Genomic DNA, 14918 nt, shown 5'->3' with positions numbered 1-14918 from the left:
CATAAAAAACACATGATCAACTTTGTTTAGTATTCTCGTCCCATTTTTTCACAATTGAGAATGACTTCCGGATGAGAGCCGAAATGTCTTGGTTCTGAACAGTGTCCAGATGACTACGACTGAAACCTTTTCTACGTTTGTTTAGTATTGTTTAGTTAACTGCTTCAACATTAAAAGGCTGCTTACTTGTAAATGCACAACTAGCCAATAATAGGCTATATAACATTCTGGAAGGAGCCATTCTGCATTATGAGTACTTTCATACTTCAAGTACATTTTGCTGATGATACTTGTATACTTTTACATAAAAAAAATTTTAATGCTGGACTTTTACTTGCAGTATTTTTACACCAACAGATCTTAAAGGATAGCAAAGGACATTTGATCTCTAAATGTTGCTTTTATGTTTCCTTATTGGAATTTTATTCAGATAAAAAAAAATGTGGAAAAGACACAAAAATGTATGCATTCATTTTATTCTGAACAATCAGAACTCACATCACATTTACAAAAAAAGACAAACCACATACAAATAGACCTAGGTTGTAACAAGGAAACATGGAACAAGGACAGACTAAACAGCAACCTTCACTCAAAGTTTACAGAAACAGAATGATAAAGGTCACAGACATCACTGAATATAAAAAGAAAAGAATCAAAGGGACACGTGATGATATTCAATGTGCTTCCTGGTACATGGTGTGTAGTTTCCCAAAATTAAGCACTTACACAACACCTTTATACATAACTTGGAGACCCATGCACTCTAAAAATGAAGTTACATAGCCAGCTCTGCTGGTCTGTTCAGGCTGGGATATTACCACTAGCCACCATTTATTGGTGAGCGATTACATGTGGCCCTGGCTCCTTTCACTCCTTTCAGTTGACAGGACCTGTGTTGAAAATTGTACCAGTAACTTAAACACAGCCCTTTCTAATCTCCTGGATTCAGATGCACCTCTTTCTACCAAAACAAGACCGTCGTAGAGGTCTACACTCTCGTTTACTGAAGAAACACATGCTCTTAAGCAGGCCTGCAGGAGATTGGATTGCAAATGGCGTAAATCAAAACTGGAAGTTTTCTACCTCTCACAGCCAGTCACTCCCCAGAACCAGGTCACGTTGAGGCTGAGAGCTCCTCTCACAGAGACAGGGGTGATGCGGCGGCTGCTAGCATAAGTGACCTGCTGGCTGGTTGGACAACGAAACAGGTGGGCGAATGGAAAGACCGCAACGCTTGGCTTGATGTTAAGGCTGGAAAGTTAGGGTGTTTAGTGTGTAGGAAAGCAAAGAGTTTGCTGCTCTCAGAAAAGGGACCGGATATATACCTTGTGGAAGAATGGATCAGCAGTGAAGTTATCGGTCCTGATGCAAGGAGGCTACGAAAAAAGATCTATAAACACAGGGACAGCCTAGCCCACACAAGGTCAATGGAAATAGCCCACGTGAAAGAAAAAGAAACCCTGCCAAACAGATTAATTGATTTACAGGCTGACTCCAAAACACAACAATGTCATTTAGAACGCCGTACACCATGGCAAAGGAAAGGCTATCGTAAAAAAAAAACCTCAAACCCCTCATGACATTGCAGGAACTTAATGGCACCGAAGTCGGCAATATTCACAAATCTGACCATGCCTGAGCAGAAATAATCGGACACATTACAAAGGACATGCGCTGCAAGTTTGTCTCCAATGTGAAATAAATGCAATCATGGGTAAGCAATCACGATTGATGAAAGTACAGTTCACAGGCATCCCTATCTAATAATTTATGCAAGATGTGATGTCAGTGGTAAGGGTGATGTAGATCATGTTTTCCTGGATATAGTGGATCTTACTGTTGGGGTCGATGCTGAATCCATTTATAACTCTATGATGGCGAGTCTACATAAAGCAGGAATGGATGATGAGTTTTGGAGGACGCATCTCGTAAGCATAGCCACCAATGGGGCTGCAGTGATCACAGGGAAAGCCAGTGGACTAATTGCCAGACTCAAAAACGACTTTCCGAACGTGCAGTCTGTACACTGCCTAGCGCACAGATTAGAACTGGCAGTCAAAGATTCTCTTAAAGAAGTGTCTGGCTGTAATTACTTTGAGTTCTTTATTTCAAAGTTACACTCACTCTATCACCAGTCAATCAGGAATGCCAGATTGCTTCAGGAAGCAGCCGCTGAGTTCAACATGCAAATATTGAAAACTGGTCAAATTTTTCACCATCAGATGGGTTTCCAGTAGCTATAACACAGTAAAAGCTGTATGGAAAGATCTCCCCACACTAGCACTCCATTTTAAAACATCCAGTGAGGACACATCGCACACTGATGTTGAGAGGCAAAAATCCAAATGGCTTCACAAGCACCTAACCAACTCAGGATTTGTGGAAGATTTTGCTGTCATGAAAGACATCCTGCGTGAACTTCAGACTCTGTCTCTCAAGCTGCAGAGAAAAGAAATGACACTTGTGGATTCAAGTCTCCACATCCAACAAACCAATGTTTTGGCAGGCATGAAGACATCTGGTGGGGAATCAATGAAGAAGGCTGAGCAGTGTGTCTCATCAGGAATTTTTAAAGGAGCTGACATAAGGCAGGGGTAAAATAATCTATCTTAGCTTTTATGAATCAGTGGTTGCCAGTCTAACCAAGCGCTTATTGGATTCAAACTTGGTCCAGAAGCTTAAGGCTCTTGATAAGCGATTTTGGTCAAGAGAGCAGGAGGCCTTGACTTTGGTGAACAAGAATTACACAGACTAGCTAAATCACTTGTGGAACAAGCCAGGGAGGCTGTGGAGCAGTTTAGAGACTGGAAACTACAGGGAACACCACAGGGCAAAACACAGGAAAGACTATGCATAGGAAGTCGCACTTACCTCCCCACATCTGCTGAGAGCGAGAGAGGATTTTCTGCCATAAATGACACAGTCAGCCAGAGCCACAACAGGTTGTGCGAAGAGTGCCTGTCTTCACTTCTGTTTGTGGACCTAAACGGACCCCCTGTCGACAAAAATAAACCAATGCTGTTCGTGAGAATCTGGATTAAAGCAGTACTTTATCACTTCTCTTCTTGGATACCAGCATGGCAACAAGAAGAAGCCGAGCCAAGGCTTCTGTGGTGAATTCTTTTTTACGGTAAGATACAATATTTTTCAATCTCTAACCTATGTTTGCTGTGACTGAATTGTGATAGACCTGCTGTGCATAAGGTGAAAAGTTGTACAGCGACACACAGTTGCATTTGGCCTGTAATGGAAAGAACAAACAGACTCTCTGATATAATAACATACAGATATTATTATAATTGTTTGGCATCAATACTTCATTTGTGTATGATTGTTTGGACTGCAAGATGAGAACAGAGTTCAGGGACACTCTTCTCCCCGGGTTGAGGAGTCTGACCCTGAGGACTGGATAAATAACTGATGCTCCTTTTTCCTCGGTACTCATTCAGAGCTGATTATACTGATGTATGTTTTTGCTGCTGTGAGTCCGTCTGCAGATGCTTGAAGTAAACCTACAGAAAGACAAGTGATTGCCTTGAGTGTTTCTTTATTCCGAAGGAATTGCCACTACAATTTGGCGTTGTCGGCATTTTCACACGTGTGAGAGGACTTGGGCATTCGGAGCGGCAGGTTAAGACCGTGCGCGACTAGAGTCTGGGACTCTGAACCTCAACCTCCCCAGCAAGGAAGGGTGGAGACGAGGGGGCCTGCTGCCCTGGGTGTCCGAGGCTCGCTCACCGCTGTGATCCAGTGAACCTAGTGGCTGCGGCAGCATTCTCTTTCTGGTGAGTTTATTCAAGGGGGCGCGGGGTATACCGATTCTTGCTACCGTGAGGGGTGTGCGTGACAGACATGTCAGCAGGGCAGGTCTGGGGCCGCTGTGTGAATCATTGCAGTATTTGGCCAAACTTTTCACTGTCAGACAGGGTATTTCTTACAGACCGGTTCTTTTCTGCAGTTCTTTTCTACACAGTCATTGGGTTCCCTCTTGGGTTATTTAAAGATTCGTAGTTTGGAACTCATCTTTAAAAAGAGGAGGAGTGAATGTGTGAAAGGGAAGATAAAAAGACAAAAAAAACAAAACATAAAGTTTTAAGTAAAAGGTGTGAATGCCAAGCGGATGATCTGGGAAGGCAATAAAAACAGGCCGCTCTTAGAGACATTGAAGGGTTAATATTTTTTTTTTTTTGGGTTGGTTCTCAAGGAAGTACAAAGTTCTCAAAGAACTATAAACTGACTGTCTTTCCCCTAGCAGCCAGCTTCAACGTCCTTTTTTTCTTTCCTCTTAATTGTGGCAGAAGCGCTCCTAAGAATCCAGCCAAAATATTAAAAAGCACAAAGAGGCCATTTAAAACACCAAACGAAGTTATTATAGTTGGGGAATCCGGGTTAAAGAATAAATATGGGTTCTAACAATAGCAAAACTTCTGAGAATGAAAGATCAAAACTGCTATCACCTATGTTGAAATCCCCTAATATAATCTACATGATTACCAATTATGGTAAGCACAGCATTGTCCAGCTGGACATCTGGGTAAAGGAATTTGGTTTTCCATCAACCGGCAGCTTCTCTCTCAAACAGATAGAGATATTAAAAGGCAAATTAGAAGAGAAAGAACAAGTCACTCAAAAGAAAAAAAATAAGCAATTTAAAGCAGACTGGAAGGCTTATGCTTGTTGGCAGCATGAAGCCCATATCAGGGATAAAAAAATAAATAAGGCAGGGACAGATCAGCCAAACACCTCTGTGTCTCAGTATGTCCCACAGTGTGCCAAGCTAGATCTGGACCTGGACTCGGCCCCCATCAAAGGAAGTCAGCCTCAACAACGAGCAGCAGCAGCTACAACAGACCATGGACATATGCTGACCTGAAAGAATCCGCACAATTTCTCCCCTCTGTTCGGGATGGGGGGGAGGCATTCGCCACACAGTTACTGGCCTTCTGCCAACAGTTCAGACCCACCACCATCGAGCTATCGAGACTGTTAGGAACTCAGATGGGCACAACCTGGCCGAGAGTGGCGGGGGGCTTTCCTACAGCGGATATAAGGCTGAAACAGACAGAGTGGGACCATGCTGATAACATACCGTATAAGCAGGCTGTCACTGACCTCTGTGACAAAATAAAGACTCTTTTTCCCCTGAGAATGGATTTAGGAAAGATAACAGCCTGCAAACAAAAGGATGGTGAGACTTTAGTAGAGTATTTGGCCATGCTCACAGAGATCCATAATACACACAGCAGACTGAAAAAGCCTGATGCTGTGGGGGGTAATAATATAATCACCCCCTGGGAAGTACATCTACGTGACCGTTTCATCAATGGCATCCACCCTGAGATTGCGGACATGGTGAAACGCGACTGCGTGACCTGGGAGTATGGTAACCTGGAGACCATAGAGAGACACGCTATCCATGCAGAAAAATTCCTCAAAGATGAGCAAAGGAAGAAAAGTACGCAGCTGACGGACAGATTACAGATGGCGCAGCTGAGGGCGTATGAGAATCAGAACAGAGGCTGAGACCAAGGCCGACGGGGACGTGGGGGAAGAGGACGAGGAAGGAGTGATGCTTGTTTCAAATGTGGCAAAATGGGACATTGGGCAAAAGATTGCCCCAAGAATCACGAGCAGGCTGACTGACTAGATGGGGTGTCGACGCCAGGTCGGGAAGGAGCTGACTTGAACACTGAACTGGAGACGACAGAGCATTCTCCACATCAGTTACGTAAGCACACCCACACTGACACAAAAGAGCATGTGAACACACAAGACACAGACAACTGCCTGCATGAGACACCGACACACACACAGACATTAATAAGTGAGGCTATCTCTTACCTTGAACACACACAATCCACTGATGACAAAGCCCCAGCAGAGATATACACTGAATAAACACATGATGCATACAAACGCATGCCTGAACACACAATCAATGTTGCTGGAAAAGATATTGTTTTTCTTGTGGATTCTGTTGCGACTGATTCTGTCATCAGAGAGTCAGAATTTGCTTTGTTTCAGGTCCCTAACACATATCCTCATGTCCCCCTGGTCAAAGCAAAGCAGGATACATGGTAATGCCTGGGCCCTTGGACCAGACGTGAGGAAGCTGCTGGCTGGGTAGAGACATCAGACTCAGGGGTAGATTTTCACAACCAACTTCAGGTATTCCGGAAAAGATTTTCAGCTATAGCAACAGGGGTAAGAAGCATTGAGCTCATTCCAGATTCAGAGTTTTTAATGGCCAGTTTGGTAACATCAGATGATGAAATAAGTCATGACAAAAACATTTTTGTGAAAGACATCTCAGAAATTCCTGAGTTAAATCAGGTACTATCATGCTTGTGGGCACAACACAAGTATGATGTAGGATTAATCAAAGATGCTGAGCCTGTAGTAATCACACCAAAATCTTCATACATGCCGTGTCAGATTGATGTTTGATTCTCTTTTAAAAGCAGGAGTGATTATTCCATGCGCAAATTCTCCAGTCCGAACACCTATTTTCCCTGTACGGAAACTCCGGGACGCCGGAGAACCACAACATTGGAGATTCGTGCAGGACCTGCAGGTGGTAAATGCAACAGTACATGCAATGTACCCAATGTTCCCAACCCACACACAATACTCTCACAGGTGCCACCTGGGAGTAAGTGGTTTTCAGTTGTTGACCTGCCTAATGCTTTTTTCAGCATCCCAGTGGATCCTGACAGCCAGTATTGGTTTGCGTTCTCTTTTGAAGGTAAGAGTTTCACATTCACCAGACTTGTCCAAGGGTATTTGGAGAGTCCTGGAATCTTTAACGATGCGTTAAAAACAATTTGGAAATGTTGAAATTGACAAAAGGAAGTGCGCTGCTACAGTATGTAGATGACCTTATGATCTGCTCAAAAACAAGAGAAGCTTGTGTAAAAGACACACTAGCTTTGCTCAATCACCTTGCAGAAAATGGCCACAAGGCTAGCTTGTCCAAGCTGCAATTTGTGTCTGAAGAGGTTATATTCTTGGGTCATGTGATCTCAGCTGAGGGGAAGTCCCTATCACCCAAAATAACCCAGGCAATTCAGCTCATCCCAAAGCCAGAAACAAAGAAACAAGTTATGGCCGTCTTAGGGATGATGTCGTACTGTAGACAATGGGTTGCAAATTATGCACAGATTGAAGGCCCCCTTGCAGATATTGTACATGGGAAAGGTCTGACAGCAAAAGACAAAGTCCAATGGACACCAGAAGCGGAGAAGGCTTTTGTGGACCTAAAGCTGGCCCTCCAGACACCCCAACGCTTGGTCTCCCTGACAGTAACAGACCTTTCACACAGACTGTTGACGAGAGGGGAGGGTTCATGACTTATGTACTACTACAAGAACATGGGGGGAGGCTCAGACCAGTCAACTATTTTTCCGGCAAGCTTGACCCGGTAGCAGCTGGGCTGCCAAATTGTCTGAAGGCTGTGGCGGCTGCAGAGAAAGCTGTTATAGCCTCATGTGACATTGTGGGTTATGCTGATCTGACATTGTTGGTTCCACATGCTGTCTAAATGATATTGCTTGAACAGAAAACATCACATCTCTCAACAGCCAGGTGGTTAAGATACAACACCATATTGCTTAAAATGCCTAATATCACTGTTAAGAGATGTACAGTGCTTAACCTAGAAACTCTCCTCCCTACAGCGGCAGATGGTGAACCTCACAATTGTGTGGCAGTGATAACAGAGACTTGCTCCCCCAGACCAGATCTGCAGGAAACACCATTGATCAATCCAGAGCTGGAGCTGTTTGTTGACGGTTCAGCATCACGCGATCCAGCAACTGGTAAAAATCTTGCAGGGTTTGCAGTAACAACATTATATGAAACAATTCTGGCTAAACCACTCCCATCAAATTATTCAGCACAGGCAGCAGAGTTAGTTGCATTAATGGAAGCATGTAAATGTGCTAATGACCAAACTGTGAACATTTTCACAGATAGCAGATATGCATGGGGAGTGGCGCAGGACTTTGGAAAACTCTGGGCAAACAGAAACTTCCTTACATCCACAGGCAAACCCATTGCACATCACACACTGGTTGCTGAACTCTTGGATGCTGTGCTGTTGCCTAAGCAGATTGCCATTTGTAAATGTGAAGCACACACTAACAACCTTGATCCTATCTCACAGGGGAATGCCAGAGCGGATAAGGCAGCAAAAGCTGCTGCCAAACAAACACCGACCACTCACCGACAGTGTGTTGCAGTAACTAATGAACCTCTGACACCTACAGCTGATCTGCAGGAACTGCAGACAAGAGCAACGGCAGAGGAAAAAGCAGTGTGGCGAAAGGCAGGCTGCACGGTCACAGACAAAGTGTGGTATGGACCAAGTGGCAAACCATGCTTACCAAAGTATTTGTTCCATTATTATGCTGTGTTGACCCATGGGCGAGACCATGGGTCAAAGGGGAGCATGATGCTGGAGGTGAACAGGTACAGGTTCACAAAGGGGTTTAATAACTTCTCTCAAAATTTTTGCCAAAAATGCATTGTTTGTGCAACCAATAATGTGGGGAGTATTGTGAAAGTATTCAAATCCCACATGGGGCCCATGTGCCTGCTGAGAGACCCTTTGAACACCTGCAGATGGATTTCATTGAGCTGACACCCAGTGAGGGAAAGAAATATTGTTTGGTCATTGTTGACATGTTCTCTAAATGGGTAGAGGCCATTCCAACGGCCAAACAGGATTCAGCAGCAGTAGCAAAGAGTCTAATACGAGATATCGTCCTGCGCTGGGGTATTCCAGATAAGATTTCCAGTGATAACGGTACACCTTTCATGAGCGCAGCATTGAAGAGTGTAGGAGAGTATCTTGGTATTGATTTAAAACATCATTGTGCTTATCACCCAGCCAGCGCAGGAGCCGTGGAGAGGGAGAACAGTTCTCTGAAAAACAAGCTTGCTAAGTGTTGTGATGAGACAGGGCTGCCCTGGACAAAAGCACTGCCCATTGTTCTGATGTACATGAGGTCCAGGATAAGAAGCAGGGGGGGTCTCAGCCCTTTTGAGATCCTATTTGGCAGGCCATTGAACACTGGTATTGGGCCAGTGAAAAGACAACTTCCTGACACCAGCCAATGTGAGGATGAGATGCTATGCTATTGCACAAACTTGTCCTCTGTGCTTTCTGATATTCACAAACAGGTGAAGGAAGCCATTCCAAAGGCCGCAGAGAGGAAACTGCATGACTTGGAGCCTGGTGATTGGATCGTGGTGAAGGATTTCAGACGGAAGAACTGGCGGGCTCGCAGGTGGAATGGTCCCTACCAGATCTTGCTCACCACTGAAACAGCTGTAAAGGTGGCAGAGAGAGCTACGTGGATCGGTCAGCAACCGATATCAACAGGGTGCTGGCTTCGGCCACCTATTTAACCATTGGCTAACCCTCCCTTTGGTTCACGCAAACCCCGCCTACCCTCCCACATCTTTCCAATTCATTCACACCTCACTCTGCACAGGACAGACAACAGAGAAGGATGTGTCTTTTGCTCCTGAAAGATTAGATTTTACAGATGGTAAATTTGTCAATTATTTTTATACTTTTGATACTATTGATTTCACTTAAATGATTGAATTATTTAATCATATTATTCAATTTACAGGGTTTTTCATTCCCACACCTACTTTAATCCCATTCGCTCCTGCTCACCACACATGCTTCACGTTCATTGGCTCCTGCTAACCACGCCTGCTTCACGCTCATTGGTCCATGCATAACGCCATGCATTTCCGGTGTGACGCACTTCCGCGGAGGGAGACATCCGGGGGTTTAATCAAAGGTCAAAGGTCACCATCAATCATTTGTCAATTAAAAAGTGACAGAAGGTATTGTTTATCTCTCTCTAGGGTGGGACTCCTATCAAACGGGAAATTAGAGGCAGATTGGATGGTGTAAACTGAAGTTACAGCAACTTCCTGTTTAAATATTACTTTCTGTGTCCACTATGTGGTGCTAGAGAACACACAATAATAACACTTGCTGGATATCATGTGTAGACCACACCATGTAAATTCAATATATATCGGAAGATGTTTGTCACAGAAGGCTGACTTCCTGTTGCCAGTAGATGGCGCTATGACAATAACTAAATATTGTCATATAGATGTGTTCAGGGAGGGACTCTTATCATACATGTGAAGTTTGGTTCAGATGGGACCATGTACAGTAAAGTTACAACCATTTCCTGTTTCATGGCAAAACATCAAAATTTGCCGCCCCTGAACAGCCACATCGTTTGACAAAAACACTTTTAATAACTTGTCATCTGCAACCTGTTTTATGTATGCTGACTAAGTTTGAAGTTGATCAGATTAACGGTCTAGGACAAGTTTGTTAGAATATGACCCCTATAAATCGCCAAAAATATGAAAATGAATTCAAAATGGCCGACTTCCTGTTGGGTTTAGGTCATGTCACTAAGAGGCTTTTTTGTATGTGAATGTGGGTGAAACCGCAAGGAAGGGCTTAATTTTTGAAGGCTGACTTCCTGTTGTCCGTAGGTGGCGCTGTGACAATAACTGAATGTTGTCATAAACATCGGAATTCACTGCCCCATAACGGCCACACCGTTAAACAAAAACTCAAGCTTTGAGCAACTTTTCATTGTGGAGGTCTTTTATATACGTTGTCCAAGTTTGAAGTGGATCAGAAAAGTGCACATTCAATTCAAAATGGCTAACTTCCTATTGGGTTTAGGGTATGGCTCCAAGAGGCTTTTTTGCATGACTTGGGGTGATACATGTACCTCCCAATTTCCGTACACATAAGTGAAACGTAGGGGGGTGTCTTATCAAACATGTAAATTTTGGGGCAGAATGGACAATGTACAATTACAACAACATCCTGTTTATGGCAAATAATACATTGACACGGCATTGCCATGGCAACAGCGTTTGATGAAAAGTCAATCTTCGCTATTGAGCATTATCAGGGTCTTAAAATTTGAGATGGATCTGGTTTAGCTGCTTGGAGTTTTTTGTAGGAGTATAGGGACAGTAACTTCTTAGGCTTACTTCATGTTGCGCAATGAGTATAACTCCTAATTGGCATGTAGATGTCCTCAGAGCAGGACTCTTATCAAACACGTAAAATTTGGGGCAGACTGGACAATGTACACTTGTTTCACTGCGAATAATGCGTCGCCAAGACAACAGTGTTTGATGGAATCTCACAAACTTCACAATGAAGCATCATCAAGATCTTAAGACTTTGCTGAACAAATTTGAGGTGGATCTGGTTAATGTGCTAGGAGTAGTTTGTAAGAGTACAGGGAAAGTAACTTCCTGTTGCCAGTAGGTGGCGCTATGACTGACTACTGCCATGTAGATGTCTTCAGCTCGGGGCTGTTATTAATCATGTGAAATTTGGAGCAGATTTGACCATGTACACTCAAGTTACAACAACTTCCTCTTTTGTGGCGAAACATTGAAGTTCGACTCCATGCCACAGACACGCCCTTTAACGAAAACTCACACCTCACAACTTTTAATCGCGAAGGAATGAAGTCGATCCGATTAATTCTCGAGGAGTTCGTTAAAGTACAGAGCCTGTAAATAGCAAAAAATGGCCGAAAAGTGCACACAATTCTCCAAGAGGCTTTTTTGTAAGTCTTGGGATGATTTCGTAGATCTAGGTGAAACGTAATGCGGGGGCTACTTCGTTGAAGGCTGGGACTTACCACAACACGGACAACGAAAACTCACACATAGCACAACTTTTCATTGCGAAGTCTTTAGATTGTCCTGCGAAGTCAGTCCGATGAATTCTCTAGGAGGAGTTCGTTAAAGTACGGAGCCTGTAAATCGCAAAAAAAATGACCACTAAATTCAAAATGGGCCCTCACCTACATGTGTGCCTTGGGGGGAGTGACAGCTGCGGTCTTGTTCACGACCATCGGGCACTGTGCGAAGGAGTTAAATATCAATCCTGCATCCACTATGTGGCGGTGAAGAACACGCACTAATCATACATAATGTTCAAACATGGACATCCTGAAGGAGAAAATGAAGAGGACATTCACTGAGAGAGTCTGCTTCATTCAAAGCCACTCCACAAGTGACATTCTTCAGGAGTTTCCAGCTTTCCAGCATATCAGCCTTGTGAGTTCAAACCCTGCATGGAGTTAATGTACAAAAGTTTTGCTTTTAATAGGTTACTCTTCCAGACATTTGTAATGTATAACCTTTTAGATTTTCTTTGGAATTGATCACATCTATAAAGTTGATGTGGACAAGAGGTTGCTGGAAGGCTTTGAGAAAGCAGCAGACAAAATTGTTGCAGAGGCCAGAAGGAGGAGCCTGGGCGAGGAGATTCTAGCCCAGTACCAGAAAAATGTGAAGCGACACACAAAAGTATTTATAACTTTATTTGAGGTTCTTCAAATACATTTTGCCATCATTGCTATAAAAAAAATTTCCCCCCCCCTTTAGGACTCACAGTCGGTGTTGCATTACTCCTGCTCCCCTACCTCTTCAATGAAAATCCAGACAGGCTCTATGTAATTGACAAGGTTAGAGCACCATCAGTCATTCATAGGTAGGGCTCTTGTATACCTTGCCATATTTAGTTTTAATGGAACTCTGGAGTGTATTACTCCTTTGGTGTGGTTCATTTGGATAGGTGAGTACAGAATTACATTAGTCCCACTCCCCATTCATGCCTACTGGAAATTGTGGGATTTTCTTTTGCTTATGAAAGTCTTGGAAACTTATTTCTCATTTCCTTTTATTGCATATAATTGTGTGAATTAAAATTGTGAATAGAATTTACTGCCAAAATAGAGGCTTGTGTGGTAAACATGATCAGGTAACTTCCAAATCAGAAATGCTGACTAATTCTTATGAGCTGATATTTGAGCTTTTGATATTCATTGCACATCTGGGATAGATAGGGCATCCTCACCTATGAGAATGAACCACACCAAAGAAGTAATACACCTCAGAGTTCCATTAAACCAAAAGAAACACAGCAGGCATGCAAGAGCTCATAATATGCAAAACTGTTGTAAGCAAAAGAGAATCAATTTCCAATATGCATCATGAATGACAGACATCTGCAAGCATTTGGCTTTAGTTATACAATATGTTTTGTTTTTTAGCAATGAGCAAATCAAAACAAGTTAAAAAAGTAATGTATCAAATCTTAATCGTGGGTTAAAGTGCCCAAATTTTGAACAAAGGGTAGACATATCTAATAGCATTATGTGTAATGTGGTCAGTGGCACACAAAAGATTTCCGCAATTCATGTCTGCAACAACCTTCAAACCTTACGCTTACTAGCACTAACAACTTAGCGGCAAAATAATGTCATTGTTTAGAACTTAGTATCTAATTAATGCCTAATTAACCTATACAAGATTAATATACAATAGAAACAGCATTTAAGCTGCCACTGCAGACAGTTAAATCACAGTGGAACCCCTTCAGTGCCGGAGGTGAAATCTCTCTTCACATAGATGGAGTTGACATTGCGAAGCCAGATGACATCTTAGTGAGAGTTGATGCCCTACTGGAGATCTATTTCATCTTTGGAGTTAGATATGCAGAAAATACTAGGAAGTCTCTAATTTTTATGCAACAGTGAATGGTTGGTATGAAGTCAAATGATAAAATTCCAATAGGGGTCATTAAAATGGCAATTTATTTGCTTTCAATGACTTATACCGATATTGATACACGGACATTTTGTCAGCTACCTCTGATTATTTTGAGACATTATATTGTCAGTCAGAGTACATGCAAATATTTTAATGGGAACAAGTACAAAAAAGTGCCTCATATATGATTCCTCACTCACAAGCACACACACACACACACACACACACACACACACACACACACACACACAGTCTCTAGTTCTGAGTCTGTTGTATTGAATTGTTGGATTAATGGATTTATTGACATTATTAAAGGAGCTCAGCCTATGACTTAGCTACTGAGATGTCTAACCCAGGAGTGACCTGGTTGACCAGGTTAGCTTTAGCTTGATGTTACTGTACATTGTGTGTTGCGTTCAGTACAGAATCCACAGGGTGTTGTTCAGTTACAGAGTAACAATCTCTTTATTTCCTCTGCCGTGCTTAAATGTAAACAAAGTCCATTTTCCAGTTTCCATTGAAAACCAAACACTCACAACATGACAAACAAACTTTTTAGCGCCACAGCCTTCAAAAACCCTTTGCCCTTCCGGGGTCAAACACCTGAAGACAACAGTGACTTCCTACCTTTAAACCAGAGCCCTTTATAGTACACCCAATGTACACAAAGGAAATAATTACATTTTGGTTATTTCAACAATGTATGTGGCTCTTACAAACATTGTATAATATTTATTGTATTTATTCCTGTGTAATATTTTGTATTTATTGAGTTATTAGACCCTCAAAATCATTTTGGTTGAACTTTTCAAAAGTCTGATATATGTAAATAAAACCTTGCTTAAAGACAGCTGCTGTTTCATTGTCATCATTTATTATTATATAATATTATTAATGTTATTATTTTCATTACTACAGCAGAATTTCACAGAGCTTTAAAAGGTTCCTCAGGTAACCCTAAGAATGGGGTCTTCTAAGAACCTTTTCATGAAGGTTCCTCAAAGCACCTTAAGAGGTTCTTCCACAGTTTCAAATTGAAGAATCTCCAAAAGTTCTCAAGGATCTTGTGGTTTTAACAGTATACATGCAGTGGTCATTCAGCAGTTTTTCAGGACCTATAGATGAAAACGTCTTCACCATATGTGGTGTGCGCCACTAACAGCAGAAACTTAACACTTCCTAACTAACCTTCTGCTCCTGTTTTGAGCATCACATTTGAAAAATTGTGAATTAAATGTTCAGTTTCACAGCTCTTGCATAACTGAGAGTCCGTGATAAAG

This window comes from Siniperca chuatsi, linkage group LG10, assembly GCF_020085105.1.
Source record: "Siniperca chuatsi isolate FFG_IHB_CAS linkage group LG10, ASM2008510v1, whole genome shotgun sequence".
Taxonomy (NCBI): Eukaryota; Metazoa; Chordata; class Actinopteri; order Centrarchiformes; family Sinipercidae; genus Siniperca; species Siniperca chuatsi.
Note: the sequence above shows the minus strand (reverse complement) of the source record.